Below are 5,542 nucleotides of genomic sequence, written 5' to 3' on the forward strand. Positions count from 1 at the left end.
GTGGGTTTGGAGGAGGGAAAGTTATAAAAGCCTTGGTATGCCTTAGACTTGGGTTTGAGGTACTACATACTACTCCTTTGAATTCATTGAAGAGCCTCTAACCTGGGTCTGTGTAGCTGAGGTGCTCAGTAAACTTTGATTAACCACATTGACCAGACAGACAAAAGTTCACTGCTGTTCTTTGCTGCTTCAGAAATGGACAGATTGAGAACAACTGCCAAGTCTTTGAAGTGTGTTCCTGTGGGGCTGGGCCTCACAGCTGCTCAAACCTGAAAATAATTATTTCACTGTGGCAATGACTCAAATGGGGTTAGAACCTCACCACCTTTGGGACTGACTGTTTGAATGCACTAGTCTGAAACTAGTTGCGAGGTGTGGCTCAGAGTATAACCTACTCAGAAAAGACATGCCCTCACTGTGTGGCAACTTAAGGCCTCTGTGGCAGCCTTCGCCCCTTTCCCACACCCTTATATCCCAAGGAACACTAAATTCTTTAGACTCCTAATTCCTCCTTGTTCCTCTTTCATGGAAACTTGCCTCCTAAGTCCTAACTGTACACTAAAATGAGTGTGGCTAGGTAATTTCATGAATTTGTGAGTTGGTTTTTTTTCTTATCTTTCATGACTCACTATCTCCCCAGAGAAACCTTCTCTGACCCAGAGAAACCTTCTCTGGCGCAGTCCTTCCTTTATCACCCTTGGCTATTTGGTTTTCTCCAGATTGTTTGCAGGCCTCTGAAGTGGACTAGTTTGCTCCCTTATTGTCTGCTTTCTGACTCACCTTCACTGCATGCTCCCTGAGAGATGAGATCCCGTTCCTTCTGCTCACTGCGCTGTCTCTAGTGCCTTGCTAGGGCTACACACTAGCTCCTCAGGAATACTTAGGGCTACACGCACGCATTTCTGCCAAGGCCAACACTGAGAATGTCTTGTGTGTTAATCCCCTTGGAGAAAACACATTTTAACAAAACCCCTAATTATGTATCTCAAAGCAATAGAAAATGTGTGACGTTTGGGTTCTTTGGTTAGAGAGGCCCCTAAGGTATTTGATTGTACTATTTTTATTCCTTGCTCTGAAGGTGACATGGAGGCGACAAGTGGCATACACATTCAGCTCTGGCATGCTCCCTTACAGAAGGGAGTTTCTGGACAAAAGGGTTAATTGGAGTCATAAGAGGGTGGTTGGAAGAGCTCTTCCCCTTAGTCACAGGATCTATATTTGAGTGTGGACTTTCCAGCACAGCTGTAAATGGATGTCCTAGTTTGTTTCTTCATTGCTGATACAAAATACTCTAATCAATACTAGGGGAGGAAAGGGTTTATTTGGCTTACATATCTCAGGTCACAGTTTATCAGGGAGTCCACAGAAGGAACTCAGGAACCTGGAGGCAGGAGCTGAAGCACAGGCCTTGGAGGAACGCTGCTTACTGGCTTGCTCCCCTGGCCCCTCCTCAGCCTGCTTTCTTATGCAACACAGGCCCACCTGCCCAGGGATGGCACCACCCACAGTGGCTGGACCCTCCCACATCACTCAACAACCAAGAAGGTGCCCATGAACATGGCCACAGGCCAGTCCAATGAAGGCAATGCCCCAACTGAGGCTCCCTCAACCCAGGTGTGTCAAATTGACATTAAAGCTATCCAGCACAATGAGGGAGGGGGTGCCTACTCTTCTGTAAACAAACCCCCACCCTATGCTCTGTTAGCAAGCCCAATAAACTTGTTAGGATTTTCAAAACAAAAACAAAAACAACTACACCTTTATGAGGGGGGGTGGGGGGGAAACTCATCCTCAAATCATCCCCCTTCTTGAAAGTGCCTCTGCAGAGAGCTTGACAATAGTCAGCTGTCACTGGGCTGCCATTCCAGAGCTTTGTACTATAGTGAAATTCTGCCCAGATTCCAGGCACACAGACTCTTTTTGTCCCCACTTGTGGAGAGCTTCATCTCTCTGTATGAATGTCTGTATATTTCTGTGATTCTTCATGTGTATGGATGTGATTCTTTATCTTTCAATAAAAGTTTGTTCCTCTTTGCTGGTCTGAGTTTTTTTTTTTTCCTGCCTTTTAATTCTTTAATTGGCTAAGAAAACAAACCCAACAATAACCCCTAGACTAATAACAATACCTAACATTCAACAACAGTGTGGGGAGGATCTGTGTTTCACCCTTTCACCTCTTCTGGTGGCTGCCAGTGTTCCTTGGCTGGCTGCTATATCAGTCCAGTCTGTGCCCCTGGGTCACCTGAATCAGAAATGTGGAGTAGCAGTTTGTATGCAGACTAGCCCTTCAGGTGATTCTGATGGACTCTGATGTTTGAGTATCTGTGGGTAGAAAGGTGATGCAGAATGGTGGTGCTCACTAGGTGTTCTGAACTCTAACGTTAGTACCTGGGACCTTCTTAGAACTGCAGAACCAGCGGCCCAGACCTATTGAACCAGAACTAGTTTAACAAGATCCCAAGGGAAATATTAGGCCGGTCTGAGAAGCAGCTGATCTAGAATCTACAGATTGTCATGTCCTAGTGTTAGGCTCAGTAAGAAAATAGAGGATGTGAAACAGTCTAGCTTGCTTTTGCACTATTGTTTTAGTAGCTTAGATTTCCTTTTTCTTCTTAGCTTTTTAAAATAAAATTTATTTATTATTGGATGTATATGTATAGTGTGTGTAGGTATGTGTATACCATAGAGCATATGTGGAGGTCAGAATACAACTTTGTGGAGTTGCTTCTCTCTTTCCACTTTTATGTGGGTTCTGGTGATTGAACTCAGGCTATCAGGTTTGTATGGCAAGCATTTTACCCACTGAACAATCTCACTGCCCCCATCCTTCTTAGTTAAAAAAAAAAAATCATTTACTTATTTGCATGAGTGTTTTGTCTCCATGTATGCAAGTGTACTCATGCATGTAATGCCTATGGAGGTCAGAAGAGGGGGTTGGATCCCCTGGAAATGGAGTTATAGATGGTTACTAGCTGCAGTGTGGGTACTGAATCTAAATCCTCTGCAAGAGCTCTGAACCTCTTAACCACTGAGCAGTCTCTCCAGTGCTCCCTCTAGCCCTTAGGTTTTTGAGGCAGGATCTCGCTATGTAGCCTAGATTGGCCTTGACCTCATGCTGCTCCCGCCTCACTTTCCCAAGTGCTGGGATTACAGGTATGGACCACCATGCTCTGATGGAATCTGAAAAAGAATTTTTTTGAATCTGAAATTTTAGCATCTTGTTGATTCTTCTATATTTAGTCTAAAGGTGGAAAACTTTTTCTTAGAGGTGGAATTTATTTATTTTTCTTTTTTCTTTTTTGGTCTTTTTGAGACAGGGTCTCCCTGTAGCTCCAGCTGGCCTAGAAGTTGCTATGTAGACCAGAAGGCCTCGAACTTACAGAGATCTGCCTTCCTCTGCCTCCCAAGTACTGAGATTAAAGGTGAACGCCACCTCTCCTGGCCTAATTTTTCTAAACTTAAAATTTTCAGATTTGTCCTTGGACATTAACATTTATTAATATTCTAATGAAGAAATCAACTTGAACATAGGCGACACACTGAATAAATTTATACACATTGATAATGTTTTTAATTAGCCAGAGAGAGTAAGGGCTGTAGTGTCTGCCCCCCGTGTTTCTGACGGTAGTTGTAGTGTCTGCCCCCCATGTTTCTGACGGTAGCAATTCTGGCTCTGTCAGAAAGGTCACTTTTCTGAGAATCACAGAGGCCCATGAAGGTTCTCGAGAAAGGACTCCAACTGTTGTTGAATAAGATCATCTTTTTCTCACGTTATTATTTTCCTATCAAGCATATAAAATATGATGAAAAATTAAAAACAAGATTCAGGAGGCCTCCTTCCGTCTCTGTTCATGCTCCCCACTCATTCTGTTGAGGCTTCAAGAGCTGCCAGGAGATTCACACTGGCTAACAAATGGCTAATTGACAGTCACCCATCTGTTGATGTGATTTTGGCTGTTTTCAGAGCGAGTCAATGATCATTAAGTTTTGTTTCCCCTCATGGGGGAAAGCTGTGACATACTGATTACCTGACAGTGTTAGAAAGACTTCTGACTTGTTATTTATATGAGCCAAACAAACCTTACTTTGGGCTAGAGGGGTTATCCCCTATCAAGTTTCTGTCCAAATTTATTAGGCTTAAGTACTTTTAAAATGACAAGCAAGTATCACACATTTTAATGGTAGCAGCACGGAAATGGTTGTTGTCCTTTGTGTTTTCTTAGGTTCCTTGTGCTCTTCCTGGTGTGGAAAATATAAAAAAATCATTTGGGGGCTGAGGGGGGAAAGGTGGAAAAGTGGTGCTCTGAGATTTTCATGTTTGGAAGCCTGGGGTGGCATGGGCTAGAGGGATAACCTTGAAGCACTCATATACAGACGGGGCAACAACGTTGACGTATCACAAGAACATCTCGTTTGCCTTCAGGAAGTGTTTGTATGGGATCTGAAGACTTCCTGCTCTTTACTCGTTTCTTGTTGACTGATGACCAGCAAGTCTCCTTGTGAGGTTGATCAAATGTGGAAATCAGTCTACTTTCTAGTAATTCTTTTGCACATGTGTATGTGTATGGTCTACATATATGCTTGTATGCATGGTTGTGTATGTGGGCACACGTGTACTTGTGTGTTCATGCATGTGGAGGTCTAAGGTTGATGTGGGGTATCTTCCTCCATCATGCTTCACCTTACAGAGTAAGGCAAGGTCTCTCAGTGACCTGGAGCTCACTGTATCAGTTAGTATATCTTGCCTTGCTCTGGGGATTACCTGTCTCCATCTCCTGAACACTGGGATTATAGGTGGGCCACCATACCCACCTGGATTTTTGAAAGATGTATTTTAATTTTTAACATATATGTAAGTATGACTGTGTGTGGATATGTGCACCTGAATGCAGGTACCCACAGAGACTAGAAGAGGGTGGCAGAGCCCCTGGAACTGGACTTCTAGGGAGTTGTGAGTTGCCCAACTTAGGTGCTAGGAACTCAACTTGAATCTTCTGCAAGAACAGTACACACTCAACCACTGAGCCCTCTCCCCAACCCCTAGATCTTTTCTAACTCTTTAGAATCATTTGGGTTCATGCAAACAAAACATTAATTCTGACAGAAAGTAACCAAAATCTGCCACATAAACATTATAAGAAGGAGCTGCACATTTAATATGCCCACTGATAGACTGCTATGTTCCAGAATTGTGCCTAGTGCTGGGGATATTTTTTTAGCAAGTCAGTTATAGTTTGTTTCCATGTAGTTCATATTATAATGGGAGAGTTGGGCATTGATTAAATAATATAAACAAAGTAAAATTGCAGTGTGATGAGTATTAGGCTGGTACAGGAATGTTTCTTTAAGGAAGAGATGCTGAAATTGAGATTTGAAGGAAGGGTAGGAGTTAAGAATTAGATATGAGGCTGGAGAGTTGGTGGTTCAGTGGTTGGGAGCCCTCTTACAGAGGACCTGGATTTGGTTCCTAGCACCCTCATGGCAGCTAAAAACTGTCCTTAACTCCAATTCCAGGAAATCTGATCCCCTCTTCTGTCCCCTT

This window comes from Nannospalax galili, unplaced genomic scaffold (genome assembly GCF_000622305.1).
Source record: "Nannospalax galili isolate Female #2095 unplaced genomic scaffold, S.galili_v1.0 scaffold38, whole genome shotgun sequence".
NCBI classification, from domain to species: domain Eukaryota; kingdom Metazoa; phylum Chordata; class Mammalia; order Rodentia; family Spalacidae; genus Nannospalax; species Nannospalax galili.